This window comes from Prinia subflava, chromosome Z, assembly GCF_021018805.1.
Source record: "Prinia subflava isolate CZ2003 ecotype Zambia chromosome Z, Cam_Psub_1.2, whole genome shotgun sequence".
NCBI lineage: Eukaryota > Metazoa > Chordata > Aves > Passeriformes > Cisticolidae > Prinia > Prinia subflava.
The window spans coordinates 95,214,049-95,236,748 of NC_086283.1; the positions used below are offsets into that span (position 1 = coordinate 95,214,049).

The 22,700-nt window shown below is 42.5% G+C and overlaps 1 long non-coding RNA gene across 3 annotated transcripts; it reads left to right on the top strand.

Annotated features, from left to right (window-relative positions):
- Nucleotides 1–10,236: 10,236 nt before the first annotated feature.
- On the top strand, nt 10,237–16,484 carry LOC134564101 (uncharacterized). Of its 3 annotated transcripts, XR_010083471.1 has the most exons (3): nt 10,237–11,216; nt 11,890–12,267; nt 14,521–16,484. It is a non-coding gene; the product is annotated as an uncharacterized LOC134564101 (long non-coding RNA). The 3 variants fall into 3 exon arrangements; XR_010083470.1 differs by lacking the exon at nt 14,521–16,484 and having other exon boundaries at nt 10,237–11,344; nt 11,890–13,164; XR_010083469.1 differs by lacking the exon at nt 14,521–16,484 and having other exon boundaries at nt 11,890–13,164.
- Nucleotides 16,485–22,700: the final 6,216 nt, after the last annotated feature.

A 22,700-nucleotide genomic window follows, 5' to 3' on the forward strand; every position in this document is an offset into this window, starting at 1 on the left:
GTGTCCATGGAATTATTAAAGATGAAATGTGCTAAAACCCAGAAGGAATGTGGAAGCAGTGGCTACCAATGCATTTAAATGGGAGATTTCTTCATTTGGGTTGGTAGCTCATTTGGTGCATATTTTTGCAGTTATCTCATATTAGGCATGATGACTTATTTTTGAGAAAATCTCACCCCTCATCAGTGACATCTTTATTTCCACCCCATTGTGTTTTTATAATCAGAGGGGAAGTATAGGTGAATTCATTATCAAGAAAACTCATAAAGGAGGCTGAGAAACTGGAAAATCAAAACTGAAAATGGTTGTGAGAGGTTTGTCTGAGTTTGGTTTTTGTCCATCCCTGCTCAACATTTTAGTGAAGTAGAGACAATTAATTAAATTTGTAGCAAACACCAAGATTAGAGTGCTGTGTTCATATCTCAGAAGTGTTTTGAATTGTAAAGGATGTCAGTGAATTAAGACATGGGCTGATAAAGGATGGTGTAAATAAAGACAGTCCAAAGTTCTGCCTTCTGAGAAGCTATTAGATCAATGGGCACAGGTAGGGAAATGCTAAATGGGCAGGAGTTTGGAGGAAAGGTATTCTGGGCATGTAGTTAATTTCAAAAGTGAAAAACTGGAAAAGGTCCATAAAGAACTGGTATGGGGTGCAGCAAATAAGGTTTGATGGTGAAAGACTGAGGGTGTTCCAGGGGAAAGAATTTGAGAATGAAGATTGAAGAAAGAGATGTTCTGCTGCTGCAGAGCTGCTGTGGAGTAAGGGAATGGCAATTTGTAAATAGCAGTGAAGAAGTTTGTGGTTTTAAAATAGGAAATGCTTTCTGGTGGTAGTGATGGTGAACTGCAGGAATAGGATGCCAGTTTTTAAGAACCATAGGGAGACACATATCCCATAAGTGACACTGGAGCAGCTGATTCTGCCTTACAGCAGTGGTAAGAAGTTCATAGCTTTTCAAATTCTTTTCAGCTGTATCCTTCTATGAGTCTACAACACAAACATTTCAAAGCATTTTGCACTGAGGAAACTGAAAGAGAGGACAACCTGGATTCAGACTTTTCTTGATATGTCAGGAGGTCCAGCTTCTCCCTCCACAGCAATAGGTGTCTTGGTCCATGCGCAAGGATGGTGGTGCAGAATGAAAGAGAAGTATAAGAAACTTGTATTCTGAGTTTCTTCTGCAATTAATTGTGGCTGCACTCTGACATGGGATCAATGTTTGGAATCTCACCACTTCAAATGTGGCTTTGTCGTGAGCTCTAAATGTCACTGCTTCGCGTTGACCTTCATTTCTGTGTGAATGTTGAATGCAACACTGAACTTTGGAGTACGTAGCTTGTCTGAACAAAGGTAGCTATCAAATACAACTTGTTCAGAACTTGGTTCAAGCTGCAGCTAGATTTGGCAAATAAGTTTTTGTGAGTCAGTTTCGTGGTAACATGAACCGTGCAATTCCTACAGGGGGAACAGAAAGCTAAGAATAGTGTTACTGAGAATGTGGCTTTGGTGGTTTTTCTGAGTAAAGAGGTAGATGAGCAAGATGTAACCTATGAAAGGGGAAAGAAAAAAAAAAGAAAAAAAAAAAAAAGAAAAAAAGAAAGATGTGTGAGTGGGTATATGGGAGAAATTGAAAATTCCAGGTGAGATCTAGTGCTCTGGGCATATAGAAAGGTAGACTAGTTTGGCTAACTCTTAACACTCACAGAAAACTTTGTACTTTAGCTGTGGCAGGAATTGTCATCTCAGACAACATTACTGTGAGTTGCTTCTCTTATGTATGTATTATAATTAAATTCTAAGAAGTTATCAAGGGCTGTGTCAAATGCATTAAAAAAGCATCTAAAATATGATGCTTCCAGCTTCCAAGCTTAGTGCAATTACTCTGGAGTTTTACGACAAAGAGTGTCAGACATTTTTCATAGGACACAGAAACATCTAGCTGAAGAAAGAAATTTCAAGCATTTTCATTAAAATTGAAGAGTTCTATGAAATCAGGTTGATTTTCCTGGAATTTCACAAAGAAGGGGAACAGAAGAATAGTTTAGCATTTTTCTGATAAGACAGTTTAATTATTTTAAAACATTTCAACAAACTCCTCAACCTTCCTCCAGCTGAGCACTGAATATTGCAGTAAAATATGTTACATTAGGATGTTTTGATTTTATTGATTCCAGAATGTTCAGATGACTGGAAAACAGATGATGCTGCAGAACCACTTATTCAAAAAGTGGTAATTTGAGCAGCTTGCTTCAGCCTGATGGGAGAGAGACAGGCCTTACACAGCTCTATTTCAAATCTTCAATTTGTGGTTTTTCCACATCAAGAAGATCAAAGGGAAGAACCAAATTTGCCCTAACAAGCCAGATTTTTAACCAGATAGTTAGCAACTAAGCCAAATGGTATTCAGCTCCCCCAGGCCTCCACCAGCTACCTTCTTCCAAAGAATGAGATTCCACCTCCAGCTGCCCTTTTGTTCCTCCAGCATTGCTCTGGGTTATCCCCCTTGCCTGCAATTCCTCACTGAATGTGATCAACAGGGGAGTACAACACGACTCCCAAAAATATTTTACTGAGCACAGGATGGACCTCTGCTCTCCCACGCCTGTTCCTGAAGTGGCAGAGGCTGTGTGACTTTTCTCTGCTGCCTGCAGAGCTGAGCACAGAGGAGCTGTGTGCTGCTTCTGCCACGGGTGTTGCTCAGCAGGTTGCCATGCTCTGCTCAAAGAGCACCTCCCCAAAGAAGTGATGGGATTAGTGTGGGCTGCCAAACCTGGAAGAAAGAATCCCATAATAGAACAGGATTAGTTGACAGCTGTGGCATGTCGTTCCCACCTCTTCTTCATCAGTACCAAGTGAACTGTTTATTTGCAACCCCAAGCTCCTCCCCGAGAATTTACAGAAAAGCTGGTACAGGAAAGCACTGCTTAGCTGATTCACTGGTTGCACATAATCAGCTCCAGCCCACAGAACCCCATAGAGAGGGACTGTGTGGAGCTGGTGCAATTACTGTTTCATCACATTTGAAATGAGTCCATCTAAAATCTAGAAGAAAATTACCTAATACTCCTGCACCACCTTCCTTCTTTGGGGACTGCAGTTTCCATTTGCTGAAAAATGATTGCTGAAGACATTTAATGAGACAAAACAGGTCCCCTATTTGCCTTCCAGCAGCGAGGTCAAATTTAGGTTGTACTGTTGTTTCACATCTGCTGTATTCCACTAAGCTTGCAGTTCTGTCAATCAAGCAATGGCAGTGGTCTGATCAATTATTTCTTCATAAGCTTGTGCTGTCTGCTATCCAAATCTGTGTTACTGTTAAGCTTAATACTGTTAACATCTTCCAATTTATTCCTCTCCAGGTAAAGCAGAAATTTCCAGAGTCTTCATCTGCCTGCTGCCTCAAAGATTAAACACAGCACCTTGCTTCAGGGGAGGCTGGCAGGTCTGGAAATCAAAGTGCATCTCCTGGGCTGCTCCCCAGCTCCCTGGACAGGCCTGAGAGTCACAAGGTCAGGAAAGAACAGAGAGGCTGCAGAGCAGGTCTGAAAACTGAAGCCTCGATGTGCAGGAATGCAAGAGGAAGAGGTCCCTGGCTGTGGGTTGGACTGTGCATTCCCTCTGCAGCAGCACTTCCACCCTGGTATCCCAGCGGCTCAAACGTGGGAGCTCAGACCCACACACCCTCTGACTGACTTACCACTGCAGGAAAGAGGTCAGGCTTCTCTCTCTGCTAGCTGGAGCCCATACACAGGTTGTTTCAGTGAAATATTTTCCTTGAAAAAAAAAAGAAGTAGTGTGCGAAATCTGGTTTTGCTCACACAAATAAAAAGAGTTTGAAGTTGTTCAGCTTCACAGATGCTAAGCAGGAGAATGTCTGTATCTTTCCTGTACCATGCCCTGTAGCCTTGGCACCACATTTACTGCAAAGCACCCTGAAAGCTGGATCCCTCAACAGTAGCACTTGCATCAGGGTTTCTTGGATGCACACCAGGGTTTCCCTGCAAAGCCTGGAGCTTGGTGTGCCTATGTCCCCCTGGGTTCCCATGAGGTGCTGGAGGTCTGGTTTTCAGATCCTTTTTCTGAATGAGGCAGAAGCAAGACTTAAACCTCAGCCCATTGCTCTCCTGGTAATTATTTTAAACAAAGATTACAATATTGTGACTTCTTCTCTCAAAAATGTTGGTCTAGTTTTCATTCGGATATGAAATGTTTGAGATGTTCCAGTGGAACAGGATTTCTATCTAGCTGCCTAAGAGAGGTAGCCCATGGCATGGGTTTGTAGATCAGTTGTAGGGTGGGATAGAGCTGTCAGCCCTGAGAGAGCTCCATATCATTAGTTAACAGTTCAGATAAAGATTATAGACTCCTGTGTGCTCGTTATAGTCCTGTTGCCTCTCTGTTTCAAGTAGAGATGATGTGGTCAGAAAAAGGTGTTGATTGCTGATGAGGCAGGGTAATTCTCTGTAGCTTCTGCTTCCTAAAATTTAACTTTTCTTTTCTTTTTCTTTTCTTTTCTTTTCTTTTCTTTTCTTTTCTTTTCTTTTCTTTTCTTTTCTTTTCTTTTCTTTTCTTTTCTTTTCTTTTCTTTTCTTTTCTTTTCTTTTCTTTTCTTTTCTTTTCTTTTCTTTTCTTTTCTTTTCTTTTCTTTTCTTTTCTTTTCTTTTCTTTTCTTTTCTTTTCTTTTCTTTTCTTTTCTTTTCTTTTCTTTTCTTTTCTTTTCTTTTCTTTTCTTTTCTTTTCTTTTCTTTTCTTTTCTTTTCTTTTCTTTTCTTTTCTTTTCTTTTCTTTTCTTTTCTTTTCTTTTCTTTGCCTTTGCCTTTGCCTTTGCCTTTTCTTCTTTTCTTATTTTTCTTTCTCATTGGTGTCATGTTCTCCCTTCTCTGCAGCTCCTACAGACCTGAGCCTCTGTTGACAAACCCCTATGTGGGAAGATGAAAACAATCAGTGGCCTTTTGGAAAGTACCCATGTGGCCTGCAGTACCTCTGGGAGCCTGTCTTCTGCAGAGATGTCAATGAGACTGATATCATATAATGATAGCAAATATCAGATAATGATAAGAAAAATGGGGTTCAGCTCATATTGCCTTACATAGAAAACATCAAGTTATCAAGTCATAATTCACGAGTGAAAATATGTAATTAAACTTTGTCAGTGCTCCCTTTCTTGATTTCTCTTCACTTTTCTCTATAGCTTGACAAAGCACATTAATGAAACAAATTTGATATAGTCCCTTCTTGTTGTCTTATATATTTGTTGATGTTCATGCAATGCCAAAACTATGCCTTGGTTAGAAATTATATCCATTGGGAAGTACTTAAGCAGACAATAGGAATTGTGGGAAAGGAATATGAAAGTCCTGAGTAATGAAAGTTTGGACTGAACTGTGCTTCAGCTGCCAAGGAGGGAAGAAAAAAGCAAACCACACAAGTTTGGGTATTGTTTTTCTTTCCAGTGAAATGTAACAAAAAAGGAAAATTTTACTTTGGAGATATCAAATGTGCTACTTTCATGTCAAATGAAATATTATTATTTTTACACCGTAAAAACATTTACACAGTTTATTTAAAAATTATCACCCACCTTTGTTTGGCTAACAGTATTTGACCTGAATTATGAACAGATGAATTTTGGTCACCTCTGAAACTATTTATTTGGTTGCCTCTTGGTTTGCAATCATCTGCCACACCCATGAATCTGTTTCTGGGGACTCTGAGACAAGAAAAGGGCAGAAACAAAAAACCAAGGGGCTGCCTATGGCAAGAGTGATTGCAATCATTTACAGTGATGTCGAAGGTCCATTGTACAAACGATGCAAGAGATAAAGATTTTCCTTTAAGTCAGATGAGGTCTTGGTGTTGCTGTTATCCTGCTTCACCATCCCTAGGAGGATTTATGGTCCCTGCTCCTTGAGGGTACCTCAGGTACTTCCACAGCAAACTCTGTCTATTACTGCTGCCTTTACAAGGCAAGTCCTCTGTATGTGAGATGATGGCCAGCAATTTGGATAAAAGAGCTGGATTCCCTCTATGCCTCAGTAAAAATGGTCCTAAGTGATTTGACATGGAAAAATGTAGTCGTACAGAGGACTGGGTTAAACAATAGCAGAGCAAGACATGCTTTAAATGAAAACAGCCCTCATGACACTGGAAGGAAAATGATCTGGAAGATGTAGTGCATACAAGCTTCAAACCATCAGCCAATATCTGGCATCAATTAGAAAAGCACACAGGACACTGGGCTGCCCCACGGGTGTGATCCCACATCCTGCCCCTCCTTGCAGGATGGCACCAAGCACCCAGGGCCATGTGGGGCAAGGCAGAGACTTTGCCAGGGTTATATGAGCTGAACCCTTTTGCAGCTAGTTTAGAGCACCAGTTAGGTAACTGGTAGAGATCTGTGGTAGGGTGGTAATGAAAAACTTGCTTTTGAAGCCTTGCATTTTCTCTAATTATCTTTCTCGTGTTCATGCATATGTATGTGTTGTCTCTAAAGGTGAAGGAAACCCTGATTTGTGACCAAACTTCCTCTTCTTATCCCTGCTCAGTCTGTTACTTTCCAAACAGGAATGGACAAGGTTGAGTGCATCTGAAGCAAGAGGGCAAATTTGTGGGGCACAGATCTGCACTGGAAGTGAAGCAAACAATGACAGTAACAGCCCATGTAAGGTGTCTTTCTGTGGAAGTCACTCCAGCCATGTTATGACCATGGGTTGAGTCCACAAAGAAATTGTCATAAATTTTACTGAGCCTAAGAGTGGAGAAGAGCCAAAACCAGAGCTGAAGGGCAACTGAAGTTTGGTGCAGCTTCCCTTCCCTCCACTCAGTACACCTCTCAACTCTGTTGTGTTGGCTATGATGAGAAAACTTCCTTGTCATTCCAGGAGAAGTATCTCCTCTCCATCTTTGAGATCTGCAGAGAGACAGATCTCTTTGCTCTCTTAAGCTGAAATTTGGCAACACACAAGAGCAAGATATCCAATTTCTCAGTCTTTCTCTGGGGCAATCACTCACTGCAGCAGTGGCAAACAACCAGGTACCAGGTACCAACACCACAGCATCACAGTCCATTGTCAGAAGGGCACTCCTTGCCTGTCCTGGAACCTCAGCTGGCCAAAGTGCTGACTGCCAAGGGCAAGGCTGCAGAGAAACCTGTGGTCCAATCTCCCCATGGTTTTTTGAAGCAGAAGGATGGTTGCATCCGTGGTAGCAGTTCTAATACTTACTTTTCTTCCTGAGCTGAGTCTCAGGCAGTTTTAGCCTCTGGAGGAGGATGTGGCACCGAGCATCACAGCTGATAGCATCCTAGGAGAGGTGAGGGATGAAAGACAGAACGTGAGATCATCTGATGTCTTTTGGCATCCCATGAAGGCCTTGTGACTTAAAAGAAATCGGTTCTATTTTCAGTTCGGTTAACGCACATAATTTTTAAAAATAGTGAACTGGCTTCCTGTTTTCTGGCCAGAGAGAGATGATTTTTGAACTTCACATATAAATTAAAACCAGCCATAAGCTGTAACTCCTGCCTGAGGTATTGAGCTTTCCAAGTGAGCTTCAGCACTGGGAACTCAGGCCACTCTGCAGTGACAGTACCTTACTCATTTTGCCAGCCTGCCTTCCTTTTTCATCAGCTCTTGGGATTTCATTAAAGGAGAAAACCTGTTGTGAAGAGATGATGGAAAAGGATTATGCCATGCAACTCCACAGCTCATCTTTCACTCAAGTATAGCTTTTCCCCTTCTTTTACAATGCCTCCTCATGCATAAATAATATCCATATTCCTGCATTTCCTTGAAGCTTATATATTACTTATGAGTGTATCATAATTTTCTATTTTTGAGCTGTTTCTTGCTACAGAAGAAGGATAGACAGCATCATTCAGTACTAGGTCTGAAGCTGTTTAATGTCAATGGCAAAAATTTCAGCTTCCATGTGTTCAATCCTATCACTGGCTGTCTCCTCCCTCCCTATTTTAATTAGTCTCGTCCCCTCATCCAAAGATACGTACTCAGACCAAGGATTTTCCAACTTTCATGTGCAGATCTCTTTCTAAGCAGGCATTCAAAATCAGGCACAAGCTCTTCTTCCATGTTCATGTTTGAGTTCTGACTGTGGGAGCAGGTTTGGGCTACTTTCATCATCTTTCCCTTTGTACAGATACCAAGAAAGAGAATACAGAATGAAGCAGGGCAGCTGCAATGGCCTCTGCTCAGCCAGAACAATACTAATGCACTGGGTTTTGTCATTTCTCCAATGGAGCACAGGCCTTTCTTCTTGTGCCACTGGACCTTTATCTCAGCAGGAGGAGAGCATTTCGCACAGTGGGCCTGAGGCTGACTGTGAGGGCTTTCATACTCTTTAAAAGAAGTTGCTCTCTAGAGATGTGGCAAGTTCTGTGAACAGCTGGAAAAATTAACATTATCTCTTGCAAACTCTTCTCTGCAGAATTCTGAGGCCCCCAAAGGGCCCCACAGCTGTGCACTTTGCAGCAGTGACTACTGACAGGCTCCCAGCTCAGTCCTAGCACAAGTGAAGCCTTTGCAGCCTCACCTATCCAGGCAGCTTTTCTCACAAACAGGGCTTTCATCAGGGCTGTGAGCAGAGTTGTGTGCTGCCATTGGCAAGCTGTTGGGAAATCCCTGGGAGCCTGGGCAGTGCTTGATCCTCAGCTGTGGTGTCCCAGGCACACGGGTTCCCAGTCCCAGCCTGGTCAGCTGCAGGAGGGTCTGCTCTGCTCATCACAGTGTGCTTGATTCCCACCAGCTTTTGGAGAGCCCCTGGCAGGCAGCTGGCTGCCCTCTTCCCCTGGCCAAACCCTGTGCTATCAGTCAACAGCCATCCTGCTATTTAATATTTCAAATATGCGTGAATAATCCACCGAATTTCAGTATCCCGTTGTTTTCTCAGACTCTTTGTGGTTGCCATGGGTCATGGCTGCCCCCCTGGGAAAGCCACTTCCATTTCAGACCTGAGAAAAAGCTTGCATGATGAAAGCTGGTCTGTTTTATTTCTGTAACTGTGCTAGTGAGTCTAATAAAATATATTCCCCTCTGTCCACAGACCTTGTTGCTTTATGTTCTTAGGTCATTATACCTCGTGTCTGCTAGCACCACCCTTGCCAAGGTGGAGTAATTCTGTTGTTTGTGCTGTGACTGAGAGCTTCAGTTTTTCTGAAGCAATCTTGAGGGAAACAGCTGATCTTGTGCTCAAAACACCTCTCCCCTTTCCTGGCTTTGGGAAAGATCACATCTTTCTGAGTCACACATGATGCATCCTTGCCCTAGGGCTCCTTCCACCACTTGGATTTAGGTATTTTTTTACCCTGACCTGGCTCTGTACACCTGCAAGGTTGGAGGACTGCTGCTTGTTCCCTGGTCTGCTGCTGCTGTTGCTTCTTTTAGGTGAAAAATCATCAGGTGACAATCTGCAGTTTGTTGTGGAATTCAGGTTATTTGCGTAGAAGCCAAGCACAGGTGTTTCAGGTGGTTCCAGTGGGTGCTCTCCTATTTCAAAATTGTTTTCCTCTACTCCTTTGGGCTGGGATAGGGAGGTGAGCTGCTGTGCTGAGGCAGAGCAGTTTGACATTGTGGTTAAACCACTCCTCCTCTGCAGAATGCTCATCTACACAGCACCATACCATGTTGGTGTTGCTAAGGTAGGTACAGCAAGCTGAAAAAAAGAAGTGACTTTTATACTTATGGTTCATATGTATTTTCTAGTAAAGCTATTTGTAGGGAAAAGAGTAATTAGCTGGGTCTCAGTCTGCTGAGATTTTCCAGTCACCATAGTCACAGATTCACAGAATGGCTTGGGTTGGAAGGGACATTGAAAATCAACTAGTTCTGAGCCCCCCTGCCATGGGCAAGAACACCTTCCTCAAGAACAGGGCCCCACTGAAGCTAATCTTGAGCACTTCCTGGGATGGGATACCCACAACTGCTTTGGAAAACCTGTTCCAGTGTCTCACCACCCTTACACCACAGAATTTCTTCAAAATAGCTAAACTAAACCTGCCCTCTTTCAGTATGAAGCCATTATCCCTGCCCTGTCACTACGTGCCCTTATAAAAGACCCTCTCTATCTTTCTTGTAGGTTCCCCTCAGGTACTACAAGGTGCCATGAGGTCTCTCTGTAGACTTGTCTTCCCCAGGCTGAACAGCCACAGGTCCCTCAGCCTGTTTTCATAATCATAATATTTCATAATATTTCATAATATTTCATTTCATAAAATCAAATTTTAACTTTGTTCCAGGTTTCAATTTTTGTTATGCCATGACTGTGGGTTCTTCCTTCACCTTTGCTGTATTTTTGATGTGTAGAATGAGCAGTTTAAAAGTCCTGACTTGCTGTAATTTCAAGCTTTTATAAAACATCTCAGTGTTTCTCTTGGGCTTTTTTTTTTTTTTTTCATTTTTTAACAAACTTTTCATTCTGTCAGCTAAGGAAATAGTGTGAGTCCTCCACGTCAGCACCAGAATGGGAGGGCTGATGGAAGGGCAGGGAGTGAATGCTTGTATTGGAGTATCTGTCAGGGTGTGTGGTGGAATGCCACAGGGGGGCCAGGGAAGGAGGAGCCTGGGGGAGAGAGGTGGTAGGGTCAGGATAAAAAATATTTGGAAATCCTGACCCCCAGAAAATGTCAATGCAAAACTTGATGGCTGGGCTAACAGGTGGATGAGAAACACCCTCTGAGCACAAGCCCATCTGCAAGCCCCTGCCCTGGATATTTCCAAATCTGGACACTTGGACTGGTGGTAGAGAAGACTGCAGTGGCCACGCAGAGGTGTTATAGCACGGGGACTTTCCCTTTCCTCATCTCTCTACTGCATGTGTGCATCAAGCCTACTGCTGTCTGTGGTCTTAGCAACCATTTGAATGCTGCCTTTTCAAGTTTTAAAGGGGAATGGGGAAAGCAGAAATGCAACCTGCCTCTGGCTATGTGTATTGTCAGAGAGTGAAAACTACAAATAAAAACAGTGAGGTGAGTGGGGGGAGATGGAGGTGGAGGTGTTGCAAGAGCTGTGCTGCAAAATGTTCCTGCCACTGACAGTGTCATTCAGTGATAATGTCTTGGCACACTACTTTTAGACACTGGTTCATCCTATTTCTCCTCTCTTTCCCTGTTGTAATTCCAGGATGGGTCTGGGCAGAGAAGGCAGAAGTGGAGGTGTGTAACACAGTCTGCACTGCAAGCCTGAAGTGTGTCAAGTATTGAAAGGTTCAGTGAATTGCTTTGAGCTCCTGTGCATGGTTGGGACTCCAGAGGAAATGAGGGAAGCATTGTCTGGGAGATCCAAGGGCAGCTCACAGGGGTAAACCTTGTCCCCTGGCTCCTTGTCACACAAGGTATCCTTCCTCACCAGCGGAGTCCCTGGCTTGGCTCCCACGGTGGCACAGCCAGAACCTGTGCTGTGAGGTGGGGAAAGCCTCCCTGTGCCATGATCCCACACCTGTGGGATCTGCAGCCTCAGCAGGGCTTTGTTAGCACGGGGGTTAGCTGGCCACAGCCAGCTGTCAGGCAGGCTTGTCACTGCAGGGTGCTCTGCACCTGGGAAGATGTAAATTATCACCACCGTGATCATGTAAATTATGAACCACACCAGGGAGTTGCTTTCTCCTCACCAGGCTCAGCAGGCAGCTCACAGGCACTGGACTGTGCCAGCTGGAGTATCTAGAGACCCTAGAAGTGCATTCCTGCTGAGAAACATTTCTTACCAAAGCAGTGAACCTCTGGTGACTGCTGTAAGCTCCCACACTGGGCCAGTGCAATGTCAGGCAGCCCCAGCCACAGCAACATGCCTCACCTTGCCTGCTGGCTTAAGCTGGTCCTTCTTTTAAGGCAGAGAAACTGAATTTTTCTTTCTGTTTGCATTTATTTATTTTTAAACCAGAGGGATTTCTGAAAAAAAGCACATGGGCTCTACTGTGACCCTTCCGTGTTTCTGTGCAGCGAGGACCTCCTTGTTTCCTGAATGGCTTGCTCTGCACTCCAGTTAACTCACACCCTGGATCTCATCCAAGTACATTCTGTTTCTTGATACGAGGCCAGGCTTTGCTGAGCTGTGGTGCCATTTTCCCCTGCCTGCTCTCCTCCCAGTTCCTCTGTTATCATTCTCCCTGCTGAGTGCTGCTAGCACCCCTCAGCCCAAGGGAAGGGCAGAGCCCAGCCCCACGCCTGCAGCCGGAGCAGGCGAGCTGGAACTGCAGTGAAAGACTTCTCCAAGGAGCCTCTTGGCTGAGCTGTCCCCAGCTCAGCCTGCCACTGAGAGGTATGTCTGAAATCAGCTGAAGCAGAAAACATTTGAACTCTACACCCTGCCAAATACCTTCCAGATGTGTAAGATGTAGCCTTGCTGTGGACTCTGACTGTAGCTCTGCCAACATACGTCTGCACATTTGTGGTGCACAGGGAACATGAAAGTAGATATTTTACAACATCTGCTGCCTTTTCCTAGTTCTCCCTCCCTGCTTTCTGTAGTCCTTTTCATATATTTCACCCTTCAAGTTAAAAAAAAAAAAGCTACAAGTCTTTCTACTGATTTATTGAATCCTCTTGAATCCTCTTTGCACATTTTGTGCGTTTTTGTGCCAGCAGTGTGGTAAAAAGAGAGGGAAACAGAGAGACCTTGTTCTCCTGCCTGGAAATCAAATCTGTGCCCAGGTGCTTTAGTTATTTCTGTATTGATTCAAGGTGGTTTTCTTGCAGAATCAAAACAATACTACTACTACTACTACTACTACTACTAATAATAATATCAAATTCCATTGAAAAAGGGCTTAGATAAAAACAGAGATTTATCTTGCTTTCACATTAAGAATTACTTCCTTAGTTCTGCAGTCACCTGGGCCCAAGGGGTGTCAGGGCAGAGCTGTCCAGAAGAGGGAAGGGACAGAGCAGAGAGGCCTAAGAATTAGGTTATATGTAGAAGTCATAATACTTCTTATTTGAAAATAAAGAAAATTATTGGGTTTTAAGATCTTACTTTTAAAGTACTCTTTTGGCTAAGAAAAAATAAAACAGCAGCCTTGCTTCTTCATTGTTCCCAAACAAAACAAGGTAGATTTTCTCTGACTTCTTATCTCTGACTCCACAAGTGGTGGTTATTTTCTGACCTTTGTTGCCAAAAACTGAGTATTTTTAAAGAAATAATCACCTTTGGAGCCCATGGCTGTGTTCTTGTCATTTGTTCTTGAAAGTTAACCAGATCCAGGCCTGGGATGTATTTTGATGAGAGACCACCTGGGAATCACAAAAGCCATCCACACACACCAGGGAGTTGTGGTCACACTCCTGGCACGTCGCAGACCACAGGAATCCAATGAGTGGAAAGACTTCACTTGGTCCCATCATCGCTGCCGAGTTGACTGATGGGGCTGAAATGCAGCAATGCTCACAAATCTATTTCTGCCTTCTCCCTGTGACAAACTGGCGTGTGAGAAACCTGTCAGTCAACTCACTGGGCTTCCACAGATGAAAATGTCACATGGAGGCTATCTGTGTGACTGTGCATATCACAGAACTGGGGAGGGAGGCAGGGAGATGTGGCAAGATGGAAAAATGTGTTTCCTATGTTACAGTCTGCCTACTTTTGTCAACCTCAGTTGGAGGAAGTCAGTGCAGTAATGTTCACATTTTGCTATGATGTTTGCAATTAATCTGCCCGGGTGGCACTTGGCCCTGAAGTAACTCATAATTTTGTTGGGACAATACCCCTGAGAGGTGCAGTTCTTACCAGGACTCTGTTTAGCCAGGTGTGTAAGGATCTTCCTGACTTTGGGCAGGTGTCTCACTGACTTATTTTGCACCAAGCATGTGTGGAGGTACCTACAAGAGGCCCCTACAAGATCCCATCTGTTCTAGCCTGGCAGCTGACCTGAAGGGGTGGTCTCTCTCTCTCGCAGGCTTTTGCTGACTGTGGGGGTCTTTTCTTAGAGCATTTTCTGTAGTGAAAGCCTCACCTTTTGCTGCTGGAGATGTGTGGACCAGACCTGGTTATAAATCTCATTTAATCTAGACTAAAGCAGTTTGACTTGATGACCTTAAAGGTTTTTCCCAACCCAAATGATTCTCTGATTCTCTGAAAGCTGTTTTAGTGCTATGGTTTTAAAATTATTTCTTTCTTAAATTGGCTTTGTATAATTGAGATGTTTCTATACCTCAGTTAAAGATGATTAGGACAAGGTATGAACAGTATTGCTGAAGAAGGAAGGTCTTAAGAACTAAAAGAATGATCTCAGATCACCCCTTCTTCTTTGGGTGCTACAGAGTAAAAAGGGGGCCCTTATATTGGCTGCTGTTTCATCTCTTGGTATGATTTATCTCACTGTATGACAGAACTGGAAAGAGCAGATGAAACAGCTTTGTTTTTACAGAGACCTGCTCCTCAGCAGTTTAAATCTTAGAGACAATTTTATGTTCTGAAGCATCTGGAATTCTCCGTGGCCTCTTTCCAGCTCATTGTCTCATGGAACATCTTCCTTCGAGTGCCCCCAGTGAGTGACCTCTGACTCTGTGCCTACAGGATGAAGAAAAGCATCTCAGCTTCAAAGCTCCTGAGCTCCTCTTGCAACCCCTGCCTAAGTATGATTTGAACACGGAAAGAGAACAGGCAAGTGACAGCTGTGCCCTGTCAGTTGCAGAGGACACAACTTTATTTAATAAACAGTGCCTCTGATACAATCATTCTGCATGTCAACATCACCATCTCTGCTGCTGCCCTGCTTGCAATATCCCCAGGATAATCAAGGTAACTTTTGTAAGCACAGTAGAGATAGTACAGCAGATAGTAAAGGAAGCCAGACTTGCTTCAGTCTTTGTGTCTGTCTGCTCAATTAGTTTTGGATCTGACTTACTTCATTCACATCTCTTTGATCTACTGCTTCGAGCACACCCTAAGCCACTTCTGTCCTCCTTCTCCAGTTTCTTAGGCTTATATTATTGCTCCCTGATGGCTCTGATCTCACATTTTTAGCTGCTCCAGGCCTTCCTGATATTCCCAGTGAAACTACAACCATCCTCTCTCTTCAGTCATTCCTAGGTGTAAATCTGATCTCTGTGTTAGTCTGCCAGCTGACTTCCCTGGAGATTTCCATACCCCACAGCTCTGTGTGTGTGCTGAGACTGAACAAGAAGACAAGTGAACAAGTGCAAAAATGGGAGAGTACAACTAATTTATTTCTGAAGTGATGACTGTTTGCAAATGAAAAGCTTTCACACGTGGTGTGTGATGTTCAATAAACCCAACAGCAAACTCCATGCTGCTCCCAGTCTCACGGGACTCACTTCCCAGGTGTTCTGGGAGCTGCAGGAGTTGGGGGATAATGATGCAGGACAGCAGCTCTGGGACCCTTGACTCTGTCTCCTACTAGGATGCTTTGGGCTGACAGGAGGTGAAAATACATTACCATTAGGGGAAATAATATCCTGCTCTAACCCTCTTTGTGCTTTTTGCCTTTATCAGACAAGGACTGTTTCATGGAGGGACTTACCAGGCTTCCTCCTAGGACTCAGTGAGCAGAGTGGTTAACTCCTTTTCCAGAGGTGGACTGTCTGCATGACATTCACCTTGGTCACTGACATTATGGTCAGCTGCAGTCTGTGATGTAATGTCTGTTGCCTTAAGGGGCAGAAGGTCCAACTCAAAATGGAGCAAGTATTGCAAGTCAGAGGATTTAAAACCTATGATAATGAATACAGGTTGTTTATATTATTATATTGTTATCATGTTATTATTTTAAACAATAATTTACATTAAAATCCATGGTACTTCCATGATGAGTGCAGGGTTTTGTGGTTCATTGTGGTGGTTGAGGTACCTTCAGTCAGACTGAAGGTACCATACCAGTCAGACTGAATGTCTGCAGCACAGTTTGACTATCAGTGAAATACTTCAACACTTTACCCAATATTAATGCGACTATCAGTGAAATACTTCAACACATTACCCAATATTAATGATCAGAAATCTCTATCAGAACCATATGGAGACTTTTCATTTTACCTTGGTTCATGGCAAAGGGAGAGTTTTAGAACAAGAACAAGCCAATGTCAGTGCAGACAGCAAAGAGCTGACTAAAACCTCTTTCTTTTTTTTTTTTTTTTTTTTTTTTTTTTTTTTTTTTTTTTTTTTTTTGAGGGGGTTGTTGTTAAGTTTTTCCTGAGGTGGTGGATGATTGCCCTTGCGAAGATGATATTCTTGCACAGCTGGTGGAATTATGATGGACTGATTACTGACACCACACAGGTCTGAATTTTACTGCATTTTTGTATCAGGACTTACGGATGTTCCCATTTAAAATTTGGATAATTGAATAGCTAGCACAAGTAAAATGCATGAGGAGTGAAACTTCTGCATATAACAAGCATTCAGCTCAAAAGCTTTTGAGGCTTATGTGCATCTGCACCTTCAACTGTTGATTTGCTTTATTATTTGGGGAAAACATGCCATTTGATGTGATGACCTCTGCCAGCAGCTTCATAAATGTACTCACACCGGTATAAATTACTGTCCAATTATTATTATTATTATTATTATTATTATTATTATTATTATTATTATTATTATTACTGTTTTTGTTCTTGTTGCACATGTGGAATGGATGTATAATCCAGGTTTTCAGCAGTAAACACACAGTCTGCTGTTTGGTGGTATCCAAAAGTACAGTGGGCAAATGCCCCAAGCAAATCTGTTCAAGTTGCAGTTTACATGATTAGGAGATATTGAAAGCAGAAATACCTACCTCCTGATACAGAAAAAATTAAGAATCCTATATAACTACTTACTGGCTGTAGCCACAGCAAATGAACAGTGCCCTCAGTGCCCTTGCCTGAAGTAACTTCAAACTTAAATCCCAACATATTCATAAAAACTCTGGAGGGGAATATGATAGCATGTTCCAGTTCAAGAATAGAGCAGTCCAACCCCTCAGTTAGGTAAAATAATGCTCAGCTAAAAAGCATGGATGGATTTACTGGAAAAACAACTGATAGTCCAGGTTCAGGGTGTTCTGTGGTCTTGAAAACAAGCAGACAAAAGCACTTCAAAATAATCCCCACTTCATCCTCAGAGCCCTGAAATGCAAAATTCAAATAAAATTTCTAGAACTTATCCAACAATTACACAGTAATTTATAAACAGAAAAACAGACAGCAAATGAATTGCCAGAGATTTCAGAGAAGAACATGACAGGCTTAGAGTGCAAATGAAAATAAACAGTGAGACTGTGCTTCATAAATGTTCTACAACATTGCTTTTTAAAAAATATACACAGTTCAGAGAAAGGAGAATGGCTGCTCCATAATGGGTCTTCTGGCCTTGGGGAGAAGAGTGGACAGAGAAACAGCAAAGATGAGCGGTTTCGTTGGATTAAATATTTTTAAACCTTTCTTTGGATAAACACTTTTGAACCTTTCTAATCCTTTTTTAAAATATTCTTTTATAAAGAACTCTGTATTGTAGTCTGCTCCAGTGGTAGACAATGAAAAGGAGAGGTTTATTTATCTGTTCTTTCCCTTTTACCTGTTCCCAAATGCCACACAAAAGAAGTGTGATACTTTGCTACATAAGCAGAGACCTGATTTGAAAGATGGGTTCACATTGCCTCATCTGTGCCCTACCAGAACAGTTATGTATTTATTTATGTATATTTTAGGTGTAATTAGACATTTTCTCCATCTCACTGAAACTTTACCTTGCCTTCTCATCCTCAAGCAATTTTAAGCAGCCAATTACTTGTAGACTCTTTTCATTCTGTCCTCAGTCTTTACACTGCCCACTGCTTGTTTTTAGAATCAGGACAAAGTCAGAAATAAAAGTCTCTGGAGTCCTGCAAGCTCCTTGCTGGTCTTTTGTAGCAGTGTAATTGTCACAATTTTCTGTAAATTACCAAATGTGCAGAGCTTTTGTTTTGTGCAGGGTTGGAAGCTCTAGTCAGCTTCTTCAGGAATTTTTGAAACACGAGTAAACTGTAAGGGAGAGAATTTACAAGGTTATGTATAATTTATATGCAGACTGAGATGATGAATTTGGCTTATTGGTATTATCCTTTCAGTTAATGAAAATGACTTTTTTTTTTTTTTTAATCAAATGAGAAAAAGTACACACTGGGTACAACTCTTAGTATATCCAAAGACTGTAATTTCAAGGAGTTAGGCATTCAGAAAGCCCCATCTCTCCCCAATTTCCTCTCCAAACCCTTTTACCTGACTTTGTGTCTCCAAAGCCCAGTTCCAGCAAAACTAATATTCCAGTCTCTTCTTTCGTAATATGTAGAAACTCTCAGGTGGAATGGCTTAGCCTTGACCTCTTCTGCAATTTAATGCCTTGTAAGGCAGCTCAAAAATGTTTTTTATTATATAGAAAGTGATTTCATTGCTCCCTGAACTGAATCTAAAATGAGCATGGCAAATCCAGTGTTTTAATGAGGAATGTTATTGACTTTCATTCTGAAATTCACCTCCTGGCAGCCATTAGGATCTTTCAGCAAACACCATCAAAATGCCATTCTCTGTGCATCTAAGGGCTCGATCAGCAGCTGCTGCACAAAATCTTGTACAGCCTCCAGGACATCACTGTCCTGCCAGAGAGCAAATTGACAGAGATGTGCTTGTTCCACTTGCTTGTGGCTAAAGGCCTAGAAATGAGTTTTGCTCTGTAAATGAAGTTTCTTTTAACTGGAAGCAAGGGGTTTTAGCTCTGCATGTCAGCTAGCCATAAACAAGCAGGTAAGGAACACATGTTTTGGAATATAATTTGTTTTTGACCACTGCTGGAACAAATAGGTTGCCATGATCTTTCCAATATGCTTTCAACCATAACGTATTTGCTGCCATATATTGTTAGACAAATGTCAGCTAGATCAGGCTTAAGTGATTTCCCAGAATTCAGGGATGGGATGTGCATTTCTGGTACTTCCCAGAAGACTTCTTTTCAGCAAGCCTTGATAATATTACATACCTCATTATGAAGGCTTATTTTCATTTATGGACGATAGGATACAAATAATTGCCATTTATTAGGAGATGCAAGAACACTTCATTGTGGGTTGTTGGTCTCAAATATATACAGTATTCTTCACTTTGGGTCCTGCATTTCCTAGAATGCAGACTGAATGACTGTCCTTGAGGGCAGAGGAGATACTGAATAGCAGGCAGCAAACAGACCCATGGCTCTTTTCATTTTCATTCCCTCTCTTCCCCCTTCCCACCCCCGCACCCCATGGCTGGTAATGCTCAGCCACAGGATATGAGAAATTAAGTCTGAATATACACTTATGCATATTTATATGCCTGCCTATCATTTCCTAGTCATGCACATGTTGCCTCAAGTACTTCGCCCAAAGAATTTTTGATTAGCCAGAGAGCACACGTATCTCAGCTCTACCCAAATCGCCTACATGTCCTGGATCTGTGCTTTGTCTGGTTAAATAGAAGGAAAAAGCCTATTCAGATGAGGATGAGGGATGAGAATTTTGGAGCCAAGATCTGAAGAGGCAGTAAAAGAGCATTTCCTAAATCCTCTTCTGTACAGGAGGCCCTAACTTCTCCTCATTCACATGAATGATTGTGAATTTTAACTAATGAGCCTGACTGAACAAAAGAAAAAAGGTAGAACCTGACATGCTAGTAGTAAATCCAATTAAGAAAAAGCAGCAGGAATATACATCGAAGTCACAGGCAACCACTTTGAAGGATCTTACATTCACCAGAGAATCTGCTAATCCTGTTCTCTGTGGAGCCATATTCTCTGAAACGACTTGTTTATAGTAGGTTATAGTCAAATTTCCTTCATGATGAAATTTTCACAATAAAATGCTTCAAAACCAGCTCAAGTCCAAATATATATCCCTTTGGTGGACAGTCTGGACAGTCCCAACTAGGAATAATCACTTTAGTCCTTTGGCTTGGGTGGTAGGAACTTTAGGGCTAAAGTTGATTTGAGGTGATGCCAGCAAGTATGTAATGGATAGACAAACTTATCCTCTGGAAAAACAGAGAATTTACTTGCCCCCAGTCTGTCCTCTACCTCAGTCATGACATTGGGTGTGCAGAGAAAGACAGACCCGGATGTTTTTTTCTGCATGGCAGAGGAGGGGGGAAGATGTGTGCCTGCAGCTGGGCCAGCCTGCAGAAGCTCCCTGTCCAGAGTGCAAGTGTGCTTGGTTTTTAGGACATGCTCTGTCCAGGTCTGGATTTGCCACTGTGTGTTACAAGTGTTGGGGATGCCTCACAAGATGGGTTGCCTCACAAGCACCCAGTCTGCCTCACCTCCTTTTCAATACAACTAAACGATAATCAAATTGTAGACATGGTAGGAGATTCTTGTGCAGGAATATCTGTGTTCTCCTAGAAGAGCCTTTAATTTGCTCACTTCATGAAGAAAAAGCATTTAAACCTTTAATCTGACTGATCATCATGTTTGAGTGGCTTGTCTCACGCATGTAATTTTGGAGAGCTTCTTGGGGAATGTGTGGGACCTCTGATTGATAATGACGTTTGACAAAGAAAAAAAAAAAGAAAGAAAAGATACTCCTTAAATTTATCTTTTTTTTTTTGATTGGCTTATAATTACATCCATAATTACAGGCTGTTATTCACTGTAAGATCATAGGACAGTATGGATTCCTGAATTTCTAGCCCTGCAAAAGTGTAAATCATTCATTTTAACGACTGGGTCATCTAGCCAGTTAACAGGGATGTAGTATACAGCCTGTAGTCAGGCTCTTGTAGTGAAGTGCTGGGCATCAGCAAGGGTTTTTCCCCAAACAGGTGTCTACCAAAAAAATACTTATGTTGTAAAGCACCTCTTGAATGGATAGATGCAGTCTTTGAGTTGTTGGTGTGGTCACTGATGAATACTTTTCTTCTGTAAAATTACATTTTTGCAAATATTCTTTTGTTGTATGCTTCTTTAAAAAAATACCCAAACCCTGCAGTTTGCATAAACAGCAGTGCAAACACCAAACATTGGGGTAGAGATGACACCCACACATTCTGATGTGGTTACTGTTGGGTCCAAAGAACATTTTCACCAATTTTTCATCTGCATGTTGTATTTCTTCTGCCATAATTTGGGTAGAAGACTATAGTAAATCAGTCACAGAGGGAGGGTCCAGCTGTGACAAGATAAATTCAGCTGAAACCCTCACTCAAGAGAACCAAATGATGTGAGAGCAGAACCTGCCTGGTGAATGCAAAGGAGATTACTGGTGCAATGCTGCTGCTCTTTGTCCTGCTGGGTACCTGGCCCTGGGCCATAGCAGGGCTGCACTCACTGGGGTGGCTCCCTGTGCTGGACAACATTTTGGATACATGACATGGATGTTGTTTGCACTTTTCCACTAGTTCAAATGCTTCCTGCCTTGTTCACTCCACCCCTACAGAGCCCTGTAGGGGCACAGCCCCACAGAGTCACCTGGCAAGGGGGACAAAAAATTACCTACAGAGCAAACCATGCAGCTATTAGAGAGCTGTGGGCTAGCTGCAGATGAAGCCATTAGAAGAACTTTTTTCAGAACCTTGAGGCTTAAATCTTAGAAATTTCCTGGGTATTGCACAAAGCACCCAAGTTTGCACAGGGTTTTCTTAGGACTAATGTGTTTGATAAGAGGGAAAGCTGAAAAAGAGTATTTTTTAAGATTGTGATAGTGAACTTTTGATTGGCAAACAAATCCAGGACACAGCAAGCTGTCTTCAAAAAGTATGGTGAAAAAAGCAGATCACAGGAGAGGAGTATGTGCAGCATGCCAGCAGCAGGAGGAGGATCACAGACATCAGCCCACAGAGGGCTGGAGGCTGCAGCACAGTGTGAGTACAACTGGAGCTCCTCTCAGGGAGAACCGGGGAATTTAAAGATCTCTGCGACTCTTGTGCTGTCAGCAGGAGACTCCTGCAGCCTGTGGGAGATGCTGCTGAGCAGTCAGGGCTGTCCCACAGGCAATGGTCCCATCAGGCATTGTTTTCTGAGAGACCGGGTACCACAGGAAGGGAAACCTCGTAGCAGGGTTATTGGTTAGTTATTCCTAAAGGCAGTGAGCATGAGTAATGCTCTGTCCATATTTCTTTTCTGCATCTCTCTTGAGTGAAATTTGCTACTTACTGTGCTAAATCGCACTTTTAGACTGGGGACCTCACAAGCTAAACCGTCTGATTTTAGGGTATGTGTAGTTACCACGGAGGAAAAGAACAGCCATATTTTACTTTGCAATTCATGCAGCATTCCTTTGCTCCTTCAGGCTCTGCCACCAAGATTTAAAATGTCTAGCACGTAGCTGTGCCTTTGCTTTTCTTGATTCCTATGGAGTCTGCAGTATTCCACATGAATGCAGCTAAGCTCAGAGTGCTAGGAAAATACGTTACTCTGCATAATTCAGGCTAGTTTAAAGAAGGAAAAATGTGTATGGGCGTATGAGAGGTGTAATGCAGCCATGCTTTCTGGTTGTTGCTCTGAAGTCTGCACATCAGAACAAGCGAGTTTGTTTTATGCCTCCCTAGAGAGGGCTTGTGCAGTGTCTGAGGTATGTGCTGAAAGACCTCACTGACGATGCAAACACTTCAGCTGTCATTGACTCATAAAAAAGCTCACAATAGGAAGGTCTGTAGGAAATTGATTTTCTTTAATTCTTTTGTGAAGTGCCATGCAGAATATTGATCACTTCGGTATGAATGATTTAAATCTCCCTCTGGCATCTACTGGAAGGCAAA